This window comes from Orcinus orca, chromosome X, assembly GCF_937001465.1.
Source record: "Orcinus orca chromosome X, mOrcOrc1.1, whole genome shotgun sequence".
Classification (NCBI taxonomy): domain Eukaryota; kingdom Metazoa; phylum Chordata; class Mammalia; order Artiodactyla; family Delphinidae; genus Orcinus; species Orcinus orca.
In genome coordinates, this window is record NC_064580.1 from 114,183,066 (window position 1) to 114,197,873 (window position 14,808).

Here is a 14,808-nt window from a genome sequence, read left to right on the forward strand (position 1 = left end):
GCCAGATAACAGATCCACCAAGGCAGAACACAGCGGGCAGAACATCGGGAATGTCAGGATGTGAGAGAGGGGCAAGGAGCATTCCCGAATACTACTGGTGAGGTTAGGAGTCTTCAGTTTGGAGGTTGAGGTCCAGCCTCTGGAAAGTCAGAATAAAGCACAGAGACCTCTTCACACAGTGGCAAAAGAGGAGCAGAGGGTGGAAGAGTTTGTGCTTGGCAAACTGAGGTGACTTTTAATAGACAAGGAGGGGAAATAGTTGTTAAATCCACTCATTTTGCAAGGGTTTAAATGGTTTTTCCTTTTGCAGTTGGGGGTTTGAGCCCTGCATATCTAGCTGCAAGCTGCATTTAGAAGCAATTCTAGACACAAAGAACCTATAATGAAACCAACTTACATTGTTTCCAGAATGGCTACAGAATTCTAATCCAAAATATTCCTTTTCAGCAAGATTTAGATGGCTGCAACTCAGGTTAAACAGCGCCTTCCCGGATGACTTTTGCTAAACAAAACAAAGAGACCATAGCACAGTTTGCGATCCTAAGCTGATATTGTTGCTGTAGTGTGGAGTAAAGGGTAGAAGCAACTAGACTCTCTTCAGTTTCCTTTAAGCACTGTTTTCAGGCCCTGTATCCTCCCAAATGTTGTTGAGTTTTCCACACAAATACATGCATCTATCTGTAGATTGTTTTAGCGGTACCTCTTAAAAAGCCTCAGATTAATGACAAACCCTCTTGGAAAAAGACAGCCTTGCACTTAACTACGTATGGCTAGATCTGCAAATCTACCCTTTCAGTGGAATTCTTTCATCAATTCATCCCACAGGCAATTTGAAAGATTTTCCCCAAATTGACAGATAGTTTAATCAAGATGCAAATCTGACCTGCTTAAAATCCTTCAGTGGCTCCCTTCAGGACAAAGTCTCTACTCCTTAGCAGGAAGGCTGGGCCCTTTCCCTCATGTGGCCCTGACTGCCCCTCCAGCCTCATCACTTTCCCTTCCCCCTTCCTTTCTAATAATCGCAGCCTGCTCATGTTTCCCCACACGTCAAGTAAATTCATGTCTCCATGCCTCTGCTCATGTCATTCCTTCTACACAGAACGCCCTTCCCACCTTTCTTTGCTTTGGCTTCCTCCTACTCAGCTCAGATGCCACTCCCCGGGAGACCTTTGGAGCCAAGGGCAACCTCCGTGCTCCCAAACACTCTTGCTTACCTCAAACATGGCACTTCTCACACGGGATGTCTATGTTCCCCGTTAGACTGAATTCCTTCATAGCAGGGGCCTTGCTTTAATTGTCTTGTTACTCACCAGGTCTAACTCAGAGCCTGCCACATACTAGGGGTCTTGAATGTTGGTTGATCCAACATGAAATTGACCAACTTCCTCCTCCGAGCTCCACGAGGAGATTTCATTCTACAGCTTTTCCCATCATAACTGCATCTAGCATACTCCTTTCACATAAGGCCACACATATTTTTTTTTCTTCATAAAGCCCGCATACACTGGGAGCACAAAACAGTCCCTTTTTCAGGCTTCTCTGAGAATAGGAGCTGTGAAGAGCTCTCTGTGAAAATCTCTATGAGCTGAGTGGGGCTGGAGCTGATCTTCAGCCAGCATTGCTGAGGCCGAGGGTTGCAGTTGCAGGGAGGACGGTGATGGGAAAATTGGGCCCTAGCTGATAGGCACAAAGACACGCTGCTGAAAACCCCTAGTTAAAGCCAAGTCACACGGTGCCTCTGGTGCTGCAAAGGAAGCTGGGTGCAGGGAAATGTAGTTGGAAATCACCGACGCATAGAATTAATGCCAACCTTGAGAGGTCAGAGAGTCCAGCCACCCTCCTCCCACACCCCACCCTCTCCCTCAAGGCAGTCCCACACGGAACAGAACCCACATCTGGTATTTAATAGCTTCCAGGAAGGCGACCTCCCCCATCCCCTTCCCCCAACGACCCCAAATGCTCCCCTCTCCCTTGGACTTCTCTCCACTTGGTTTCGTAGTCCAAAGCTCCATCAACTGAGATCCATGAGGGTTAACCAGGGTCCTATTTTTAAATGCAAATAGGATGCAGAGGGTGAAAGCTACTGCATCCTTAGCGCCTGGAGAGAGGGCTGAGGGAAAGGGGGTTTGATTTTATGTGGGAGGTCACATTGGAGCTGTGATCCAGGAAAAAGGGGTCAGCCCATGGTGGGGTTCGGGGGCTTGAAGGGCATTAGGGGGCAGTGGGGGAGGGGGTGTCTGGGAGGGAGGAGGGAGGGGGCGCTTCTGCCTATGTGGCAACCTTGCCTAGGGCAAGTCCTGACACAGACCATTCCAGACAGATGAAATCGCTGCTATTTTCAAAGTCCTCCAGACAAGGAGCTGTTATGGGATTTTTATTATGAATTAAAAAATTTTCTAAAGAGAGAGAGAGATGACAGCAATACTTTTTCCAACACCAAAGAAACGTTTCAGTCATGAGGACCAAATTCCGTCATAGACTCCAGTTTCTTTGCAAACAATTTAAGAAACTCAAGATTTTCCTTTCTCCTCCTCATTTTTTCTTTCTTTTTTTTTTACCATTGGGGTGCTTAATCATCGCCATTAATGCTGCCACATTCCATGTGTTTGTATATTTAAATGTTTCTGCAGTCACAAAGAATATATAGCCATCCCTGTAAGGTTTCCAATCCAGGCTGCCTTTTTGCTCCTTTCTGTAAGATCCCATACCATGTTTATAAGAATAATCCCCTGATTCGTCCACCCCTGTACATCTTGCCAACTGGCTCTAAAAGCCTTTGGCATTTGTGCATTAGGAGGTCAGGAGCTCATGCGGCTCAAGCTCTCTACCCACATCTCCGGGAGAGGCATTTCCCTTCAACCCTCCGTAGTGTACGTTGAAATTGGCCAGCCTAGTGGAATGTATTGCACAATAGGTAAGGTCTTGGTTCTGTCTTAACATGCAGCCTTTAATTTTTTTCAACCAATTCTTCAACTTGTATGTTATGATTATTTTTCTCATAATATCTCTATATACAACTTTCCTATTTTCTCTTTTCTGGACTTCTGATTCTCTTTTCCATTGCTTGTTCTTGTTTAAGCTGACACTTTTCAACATTCTAATCAAGCTCCTTAGTGGATCTAAATTATTTATCACCGGGCCTCCCACTCAAGGAATTGGAACTCCAATCCTGAACCCTGTCTTATATTCATCTCCCTTGGATTACAGTAGAGCAGTGTTTGCCTTTAAAAAAATCACACACACACATATAATTTAAAACTTTTCAGAACTTGTGTTTATAATCTTCAGCTTACAAGCTCGGTCTTAACCATTGGACACTGATTTCTTGGGGCTCCAAACTCATCTTCTCACGGAAACAATAAATATTCAAGGTGACCGTTTCCAAAAAACAGCCCATCAAATCTTCTATGCACATAGGGCTGTCATATAACAGTTTATTAAAACAAGCCTGTATTGTAATCCTGCTCTACCCACTTACTAACTGGATGAATTGGGGCAAATGTTTTAGCTCACAGATTGATCTCCCTTTTCCAGGTACCTGAAGACAGAAATCATGTGTCTGAGTACCTGGCATTATATACAGTGATTGGAAAAGAGTGGACATTCCATAAATGTTTACTGAATAAATAGATGAATGGATCCGAACTTTTAACTTGATTCATGTGCATTAGCAGGACAGTCCTCTCAAGAGGAAGAACAAATTAGTTACTATGTGACCTAGGGCAAATTACTGAACCGTTCTGAGCCTTGGTTTACTCATCTGTAAAATGGAGATAATAATAGTATTATGTTACAGAGTCGTTGTGTGGATTAATCAAGATAATTCACATCAAGGCCTTAGTACTATGCCTGGCACATCACAAGACATAAGTAATACACACATATATTTATAGATATATAGAGAGAAGAGTCTGGAAGAATACATACCAACCTGTTAACAACATTATTCCTGGAGAGGGGTTTAGATTAAAGGGAACCTTACCTTTTTAGTTTGTACATATCTGGATTCTTTTTTTAAATGAACAGGGACAGTAGAAACTTTCTTAATAAACTTTAATTCAACAACGCACAGAGAATGCTTTCCATTCCCCCTTTAAAACATTGACAGATGCCTAAGTCATGATGAAAGCTCATGGCTAGTAAGCTAATATGACTTTGCACTTCTACATCCATTGACTGAGTCTCAGGCTTGATAATAATTATTTTCTTGAACATATTTTGACAATTCTACTTATTATTGTAATTATACAATTTAATTATATTGTATGTATATCACAAGAATCATGATCACTAATAGCAAGAGTAGTTTCTATGAAAACCAAATTGAAAAAAAATCAATAAGGGGGGAATCCCCCAAAATGTGCTGTCAAATTAGTTTTGGGTAGGACAGCAGTAAAATATTGGGGGATAAAATCTGGAAGGATTCTGTACTCAAATTTTTCCACATTAAATGAACAAATACTGGAAATCATAGATGATGCCTTATGCGTATAAGTCAGAGAAGAAAAATGGAAACACCGATCAGAAGTCCTTACTCAAAATGCCCTTGACCCTGCATCAAAAGCTTGGCATATGAATATAAATGTATACGTTTTATGTTGAAGTAAGAAGTTTAAGGTGTTTGTGTGTAAATGTATGTATTTATTATGATTTTCTGCTTTGGCAAATTTGATCAATTAACTGATCAACAATCACCTTTGATCACATTAGATAACAGAGATTCTAATGCATCCACATAATGACTGTGTACTTCAAAAGAATGTAGGCTACAGAATTAAGGTTTCAGAAAAGGATAAGCTGGAACAACAGCGTATTATTAACAGTAGCATGATAGGCCATTTTAATTTTATAATGTGTATTGTGTTTCTCTGGAAAATATAACAAATATAAGGAAAATTAAAGAGTCTTATAGATGCTTCTCCTGTTTCCAGTGCTGATTCCCACATTCAAAATATTTCTCATGCTCCCCTCAGGAAACTGTTTTTGAAGTCACAGATAATAATCACCCATTCTTCTGATTTTATGGTTATGCCTCATTTTTGAATCCCAAAATATGACTATATAAACTCCAGTGACGACAACAAAATAGCAGAGAGAGAGAGAGAGAGAGAGAGAGAGACCTGTCTCTTCCTGTTTTATAAAGCCATCTGTCCTATCAGGTTAGGGCCCCACCCTTATGACCTCATTCAACCTTAATTACTTCCTAAAAGTCCTATCTCCAAATACAGTCAGATTAATCACATGGGGAGTGGGGTTAGAGGTTCAACATATGAATCTGGGTTGGGGGGATACAATTCAGTCCATAGCAATGACCCAACTTGATAGCCCACTTTAGTTATCATACTTGCTCTTTATGACTTTTGACTCTTTCCAAACACGAAATCCACTCTCAAATAATGAAGATTTGTGAGTCATTTTGGAAGCAATGTGCCCAGTTACAGAAGACCAAAAAGGAGTTCCAAAATGTGCTGAGTACCTGCAATACACAGGAGAAGGCAGCACATCACGGTGGCTAAGAATGTGGGCTCTGAAGCCAGACACAGCTGGCTCTAGTTCTGACCTGTCTACCTGCTAGAGGGGTAATCTTGGGCAGACTATTTAATCTCTCTGAACCTTTGCTTCTTCAGTTGCAAAATAAGACTGTCAAACACAGAAGGGTCACATATTATATGATTCTATTTATATGAAATGTCCAGAACAGGCAAATCTATAGAGACAGAAAACAGATTGGTGGTGGTCAGAGACTGGGGGGAGAGGGGAATAGGGGGTGACTATTAACTAGTATGGGGCTTCTTTTGGGGAGGATGCATATATTCTGGAATTAGATAGTTGTGATGGTTGTACAACAATGAATATACTAAAAACCACTGAATTGTACACTTTAAAAGGATGAATCTTCTGGCATGTGAATGGCATCTCCATTTTAAAGAAGGGTCATAGCGAGCATCTAATGAGACTATTCTTGTCAAGTACTTTACACAGTATCTGGTCCAAAGGAAGAGCTCAAGAAATGTTGACTGTTTATAGGGCGACTATATAATTTATCATCCAAATTGGGACGGTTTTGAGAGTTGACAGGGCACTAGTAATTGTTATATTGTCACAATAGGTGTAAACCAGGACTGTCCTGGACAAACTCTGATGTATGGTCACCTAGTTATTTGTATTTGGACCACTCCAGGGGGTCTGTTTTGACAACGGCAGCATTTATTTGAATATTCAAAATCTGGAATATTAAGAATCAGAGACATGACTATTAGTTTCCCCTCATAGAAACCGGTGTCTGATGATCATTCCTCCAGTAGCAAGTGAATGAGGTACCCTTCAGTCATGTTAACCCTGGTTCCTTATTTTTATAGGTAAGGCTCAACCGTAACAACCACACAAAAAAACAGGGACAGAGAACTGCTTCACCAGTCTTAACCTTCTCCCTAATAAACATTTTAAAAGTCAATCCCTCTCCTTTAACATGTTTTTTCTCCATTCTTTATTCTCTTTTTTCAGTTCTCTTTGTTTTCCTGTTGTAATTTCCCCCTGTGCAAACTCCAGGCTTACTTTTGATGCGTTTGCCCTTTTCCTCCTGTATATGCCTTTACTCTTTTGTGACACTTTCTACAACCCCTTCAATTCAACACACAATACTGAGTGCCTGTTCTGTGCCAGGTACTTTCCTGAACTGCAGGGATACCGAGGTGAACAAGACCCAGGCATTACCACCAAGGAATACATAGGCTGGCAGGAAAGGCAGGCACGTCAACAGGTGATCGCAGTGGTTGGGACTAAGTGTGCTTTTAAGCTTGTATGCAGGGGTTAATGTGATATCACACCCAAAGGGCACCTAACCCAGAAATGTGGGTGAGGGTATAGTACATGGATTCTTTTTTTAAAAATTAATTAATTAAATAATTTTTTGGAGGGCTACATTTGGTCTTCATTGCCACTCAGGGGTTACTCTGATGCGGTGCACGGGCTTCTCATTGCTGTGGCTTCCCTTGTTGCAGAGCACAGGCTCCAGGTGTGTGGGCTTCAGTAGTTGTGGCTTGCGGGCTCTAGAGTGCAGGCTCAGTAGTTGTGGTGCACGGGATTAGTTGCTCCGTGGCATGTGGGATCTTCCCGGACCAGGGCTCGAACCCGTGTCCCCTGCATTGGCAGGCGAATTCTTAACCACTGAACCACCAGGGAAGTCCCTGCATAATGGATTCTTAACAGTGGGGACACCTAATCCAAGATAGGATGCAAGAGTTGGAATTAGCCAGGTGAAGAGGAGGAAAAGAGAAGGGTGTCCGAGGCAGAGATTAGAAAACAGGGTGTGAACAACTCGATTGTAAGCAGTGTGGTGTTCCTAAAGGAGCGAGGGAGATACAGGGACACTGAGCAGGAGCCTCACCAAGATGGGCAGAAATCTTGTAGAAAGTGTAGACCAAGATGCAGAAATCTTGTTCTGCATCTTGGTCTACACTCCCTCACCTCCATCCAGCTCTCTGTTTGTAAGCAGCAATAGGCACACACTTCATTTACAGAGTTTGGACCTTTCTGAAGGAAGGTAAGTCTTCCTCCATTCCTGTTGTCTGCAGGCTACATCCAGAAACCTCAGAACCCTTTAAGTGTTAAACCCTGGGACTGCTCCTTTTAAAGGGCTGTTTCACTTTTCATTAAAAGTGCAAATATCCTGGGGCTTCCCTGGTAGCAGAGTGGTTAAGACTCCGCCTGCCAATGCAGGAGACAAGGGTTCCATCCCTAGTCCGGGAAGATCCCACATGCTGCGGAGCAACTAAGCCCATGTGCCACAACTACCGAACCCACGTGCCAGAACTGCTGAATCCTGTGTGCCTAGAGCCCGCGCACTGCAACGAAGAGCAGCCCCTGCTCACTGCAACTAGAGAAAGCCCACGCAGCAACGAAGACCCAACGCAGCCAAAAATAAATAAATTAAAAAAATATTTTAATGCAAATATCCTGACATTGCAACAAACAACAGCAAAAATCCGACACATATCTTATTCATCTACCAATATAGTCAGATGCAACCAGTTTTCTAAAAACGAAGTTGGACATACTTTCAAAATTTACACTGTGTAAACGACCCGGGGAACTAGGAAACAGAGCTCCTTTGGGGCAGGGCAGAAGAAATTACTGGCCAAGCTATAACCCTCCTGGGGGTTCAACTCCTGGTAAAAAGAGAACTGCTGAGAGTGGTGAGAGGCTAATTACCAGGTAGCTGCAGTTCATTCTAAAATGGAGCCCTCTCTGCAGGCAGTCTAGTCTTTCAGCATCTGGTAGAGAGCAAGGTGCAGTTAGACACATCAAAGAACAAAGAATAAGTAGGATGTCGAGGGAGGCCCTTTCCCCAGAGCCCAGAGGACTCAGCAATAAACCCCGGAGGGAAGAACAGTTTAAATGGGTACTTAAGACTTCCTGGTGGTGGTAAGCAGAGAGAACAAGCCTTGTAGTTGCTTGTGCACGTGTGAAATTCACACCAAATTACAACTGGTTTTTATTTTATTTCTGAAAACATAAAGCAGTTCAAAGTACTGCCTGTGTGATTGATGGAAGGCTTAAAGTTGCTTAAGATTAACAGCTCAGAAAGATTTCCGGCCCACGTGGCTGTCCTAGGGGAGTCCTGAAGGATCAACCTGAGCAGCTGACTGACCACCCGCCCCTTTTTTTCTATTGAAGTAGAGTTGATTTACAATGTTGTGTTAATTTCTGCTGTACAGCAAAGTGATTCAGTTATACCTATATACCACCCTCTTTACCTGCAGCCATGTTGATACTGATTAAACTAAGTTCAGAAGGGAACTCGGGAGTCAGAGAGCTCGTCTAGGCCCTGATAGATGATACTTCCTAGCAGACACCATTTTCAAGCTCTAAGGGAATGATGTATTACTGCCTGAGGCCTTAGGTTGGTTTGGCAATGATCTGGACATGTTCCATCTGATTCATACGCTTTGCTGGAATGTGTCTAAGAGACTCTCCTTGCTCAGAATTGCTCTTCATACTAAGGAAAGAAAAAAGAAAAAAACAGAACAAAACACGATTACCACCCTAATAGCAATCTTGCCCCCACTCCTGGGACATTGAAATTACCATGCCTACATTGGAAAAGCTGTTCAAAAGTGACAGTGTAATAATGGCATTCTCAAGCCAGTGCTCCCAAGTCCTGTCGAAATTACTAGCTACTCGGGTAATTAAAACAATTATAATTGTTTGTTTCCACTTAATGCTTTAGCACTAAATCCACGTGCTGTGTGTGATGCACAACCAGCTTCCAAATGGTAGTCGGCCTTTTCTTTTAAACTTCAGGTTGATAAAACATTCTGTGCATATCTATCAATCTGAGACATTCAGGACACAACAGAGATCATTCAATGTCATATAATCCGGGCCCTTCATTTTATAAGTGGGGAGATTTAGATCCAGACAAGGGAAGAGACTTGCCCAAGATCTTCCAGCAGGTTAATAGCAGATCTGGGATTGGAACCCAGGTCTTCTGGCCTCCAGTAATGGGCTCATTTTATTACACCGGACTGTCCTTAAATATAAAGGGAAAACTAATATCTAGGTGTATGAAGGACAACAAAAAGAGATAAACACCTAAACTTGTTTCTTTGATTCACTCTTTCCTTTCATGTTCACTGTTTTATTTCTTTACCATCTTTTCTCAACTTTCGACTGTACTGTTAACTCACCTTTCTCTTCTTCTGCTTATTATTCCAATGTTTCTCCTTCTTTAGCCTCCCTATCCTTGATTGTTCTACATTCCTGACTCTTCTTTCTAGAATCAGTTTTACTCCGTTTATAAAGTGTTCACTATGTTGCCCAGCAAGGCTGTGAGCAGGTTGGAGGCCACTCTGTTCTGACAGGTTGTGAATTTCACAGAAACTCTATAAAGAAGCCATTAAACAATAATTCCTTTTAAAATGTCTACTTAATAAGAGGCCATGAAACCCAATGTATCAGGGTTACTATGGAGAATCTGTGCTGGCTGAACAGAAAATCTTTTAAAAAAATATTTCAGAAACTATTCCAAGTTAAATGGAATCAAGAGACACATGTGGAGTTTAGGGTTCCATAAGAAAGTAGTATTTCAATGTATAAAATATACACGAGAATGTTAAATTCTGGATGATGGGATTATACTTGCATTTTATTTTCTTCTTTGTGCTTACCAGAATATTCTAATGAATTTATGTTCTGTCATATATAGAAGCTGGATTTGAAAGTTGAAAAAAAAATCAGAAAGAGAAAGACAAATACCATGTGATATCACTTATATGTGGAATCTAAAATATGACACAAATGAACCTATCTATGAAACAGAAACTGAATCAAGGACATAGAGAACAGAATGGTGGTTGCCAAGGAGGAGGGGGTTGGGGGAGGGATGGAGTGGGAGTTTGGGGTTAGTAGACGCAAACTATTATATATAGAATGGATAAACAACAAGGTCCTACTGTATAGCACGGAGAAGTATATTCAATATCCTATGATAAACCATAATGGAAAAGAATATATAAAAAAAGAATGTATATATATGTATTACTGAATCACTTTGCTGTACAGCAGTAATTAACACAACATTGTAAATCAACTACACTTCAGTTTAAAACAAAAGAATCTTAGCATCAAATTTTGAAAAAAAAAGAAAATTGAAAAATAAATGAACCTCTAAAGGACTTCTGAGTAGCAAAATGAGTGGTCATCTGAGCCATCACTCAGGCTAATCTGTCTGTCATGAAGTGTCTCATTCCCCCACCCTTTCAACACCCCTACGTTAGCCAGGTGTGCATGCTTGTCAACACCTGTGGACTAGGTTAAGGGACCAGCTCTGCCCCCCAGCAAGAAGCCTATAAGGGCTTCCTGCCTGAGTCTCAACTTGGCTTCTTGCCAAGCTCCACTCTTGCAGAAGTCACTCAGGACCTGTGATTTCATTCCTCTTTCCCTATGCAGACATCTGCCTGAGTTCTTGACCCTTGTTCACTTAGTCTGTTTACTTGGGTTCCTGCTGTTTGGTTCTGGATTGGACCTACAATGCCCATGGGCTAGGCTCCGCTCAGCTCTGCTCTCCCCTTGAGTAGTCTCCACCTCTGTTGTGCACACCATAGGTATTTCATGAAGATTGTGGTTTAGCAATATAACTTAACTCCTGGGCCTGCTTGCAGCCTTTTATCCCTTTCCTCCCAGCTACCCTGGCATACAGTCATGGAAGTCCTGAGTGCTAACTCCCTCCTGTGGGCCTTGGGGCGACTTAGGCTCTACAACCCAAAGCCTAAGAGTAGCATACTCCTCTCAGTCTGGCTTAGTCTGGGCTGATACCAGGTTTGCAGAACACTGCCGTCCTCCCTCCACAAGGCTACTTCAATACGGTGGATCTATGGTTAGGGTGTGTAACTCAAAACAGTTGTCTGGGATTCTCTAGCTGTACTCAGGGACAAGCACAACCAAGCCCAGAAAAATGTTAATTCATATATTTTATTAAATACTGCACATCTAAAATTCTAATGTACAAGAAAGAAAGGCATGGTATTCTTTCATCGAAATGAGAGAATTCAATCTTTCATTCCTTCAGCAGATAGTTATTGAGCATCTACTATGTTTCTGGTTAACTATACTACAGACCATACGACAGACTGTCACTGATGTCACTGAATTAAGAGAACCTACTGTGTCCTTTTGGGTGCATAACCCCCCTCCACGTTGAGCCCCAAAGAAGGACCTAGCTTTTTTGGCTTCATGCAATTCTCAGATGCCCTATACCTTATCGTTCTAACCCTGTCCATGTCTCTGAACCGTTTCCATTGTTCAGCTGTCCCCTGAAAGCTCCCCAACAGCTCTTGCAGGTCCTCCTTACATCGGGTCAGTTTTTCCCTGAAACAGCCAACCTTGTTGTGTCTGCATCACCACTCCCAACACACACAAGAGCTAACTGCTTAAGATGTGAAATGCCGAGATAACTCCAACACAGTGACTCTTGAAAAACAAACATTAAAGAGATTATAGTGGTCGAGTGCATGGGCTCTTAACCCAGAGTGCCCCATTCAAATCCTGTTTCTACCACTTACTACTCCGTGGCTTTGGGCAACCTACTTCACCTCTCTGCCCAGTTTGCTCATCTGTCAAACAGGGATACTCCATTGAGGGTTTCAGTGAGTTAATATATGTAAAATTTACATTAGTACCTAGTAAATGATAAACATTCTTTTGATATATATTAGCTAGTATCATTACTATTTAGGCTGGAAAGGAAGTGAGTAGTAATTGTGGGCTAGTGGGCAATGGGGTTGATATTTGCGGGGCAGGTGCCACTTTGAGTGGAGCCTCTATTTTGACTGCTTATGCAGCAGCCATTTTTTTTGTTTCTTTTGTATTTTTAACAACTTTATTGGAGTATAATTGCTTTACAATAGAGTGTTAGTTTCTGCTTTGTAACAAAGTGAATCAGCTTTACATATACATATATCCCCATATCTCCTCCCTCTTGGGTCTCCCTCCCTCCCACCCTCCCTATCCCACCCCTCTAGGTAGTCACAAAGCACTGAGCTGATCTCCCTGTGCTATGCAGCTGCTTCCCACTAGCTATCCATTTTACATATGGTAGTATAGATAAATCCATGACACTCTCTCATTCCGTCCCAGCCTACCCTTCCCCCTCCCCGTGTCCTCAAGTCCATTCTCTACATCTGTGTCTTTATTCCTGTTCTGACCCTAGGTTCTTCAGAACTCTTTTTTTTTTTTTTTTAGATTCCGTGTCTATGTGTTAGCATACAGCATTTGTTTTTCTCTTCCTGACTTACTTCAATCTGTATGACAGACGCTAGGTCCATCCACTTCACTGCACATAACTCAATTTTGTTTATTTTTATGGCGGAGTAATATTCCATTGTATGTATGTGCCACATCTTCTTTATCCATTCATCTGTCGATGGACACTTAGGTTGCTTCCATGTCCTGGCTATTGTAAATAGTGCTGCAATGAACATGTGGTACATGGCTCTATTTGAATTATGGTTTTCTCAGGGTATATGTCTAGTAGTGGGATTGCTGGGCATATGGTAGTTCTATTTGTAGCTTTTTAAGGAACCTCCATACTGTTCTCCATAGTGGCTGTATCAATTTACACTCCCACCAACAGTGCAAGAGGACTCCCTTTTCTCCACACCTTCTCCAGCATTTACTGTTTGTAGATTTTTTTCATTATGGCCATTCTGGCTGGTGTGAGGTGATGCCTCGTTGTACTTTTGATTTGTATTTCTCTAATGATTAGTGATGTTGAGCGTTCATTCATGTGTTTGTTAGCAATCTGTATATCTTCTTTGGAGAAATGTCTATTTAGGTCTTCTGCCCAGTTTTGGATTGGGTTGTTTGTTTGTTTTTTTTGGTATTGAGCTGCATTAGCGGCTTGTAAATTTTGGAGATTAATCCTTTGTCAGTTCCTTCATTTGCAAATATTTTCTCCCATTCTGAGGGCTGTCTTTTAGTCTTGTTTATGGTTTCCGTTGCTGTGCAAAAGCTTTTAAGTTTCATTAGGTAACATTTGTTTATTTTTGTTCTTATTTCCATTTCTCTAGGAGGTGGGTCAAAAAGGATCTTGCTGTCATTTATGTCATAGAGTGTTCTGCCTAGTTTTTCCTCTAAGAGTTTTAGAGTGTCTGGCCTTACATTTAGGTCTTTAATCCATTTCAAGTTTATTTTTATATATGATGTTAGACAGTGTTCTAAATTCATTCTTTTATATGTAGCTGTCCAGTTTTCGCAGCACCACTTATTGAACAGGCTGTCTTTTCTCCATTGTATATTCTTGCCTCCTTTATCAAAAATAAGGTGACCATATGTGCATGGGTTTACCTCTGGGCTTTCTATCCTGCTGCATTGATCTATATGCCTGTTTTTGTACCAGTACCATACTGTCTTGATTACTGTAGCTTTGTAATATAGTCTGAAGTCAGGGAACTTGATTGCTCTAGCTCCGTTTTTCTTTCTCAAGATTGCCTTTGCTATTTGGGATCTTTTGTGTTTCCATACAAATTGTGAATTTTTTTGTTCTATTTCTGTGAAAAATGCCATTGATAGTTTGATATGGATTGCATTGAATCTGTAGATTGCTTTGGGTAGTATCGTCATCTTCACAATGTTGGTTCTTCCAATCCAAGTACATGGTATACCTCTCCGTCTGTTTGTATCACCTTTAATTTCTTTCATCAGTGTCTTATAGTTTTCTGCATACAGGTTGTTCGTCTCCTTAGGTAGGTTTATTCCTAGGTATTTTATTCTTTTTTTTGCAATGGTAAATGGCAGTGTTTCCTTAATTTCTCTTTCAGATTTTTCTGCATTAGTGTATAGGAATGCAAGAGATTTCTGTGCATTAATTTTGTATCCTGCTACTTTACCAAATTCATTGATTAGTTCTAGTATTTTTCTGGTACAGTCTTTAGGATTCTCTATGTATAGTGTCATGTCATCTGCAAACAGTGACAGCTCTACTTCTTTTTCTCCAATTTGTATTCCTTTTATTTCTTTTTCTTCTCTGATTGCTGTGGCTAAAAGTTCCAAAACTATGTTGAATAATAGTGCTGAGAGTTGACAGACTTGTCTTCTTCCTGATCTTAGTGAAAATGGTCTCAATTTTTCACCATTGAGAATGATGTTGGCTGTGGGCTTGACATATATGGCCTTTATTATGTTTAGGTAAGTTCCCTGTATGCCTACTTTCTGGAGGGTTTTTACCGTAAATGGGTGTTGAATTTTGTCAAAAGCTTTTTCTGCATCTATTGAGATGATCATATGGTTTTTATCTTTCCGTTTGTTAAT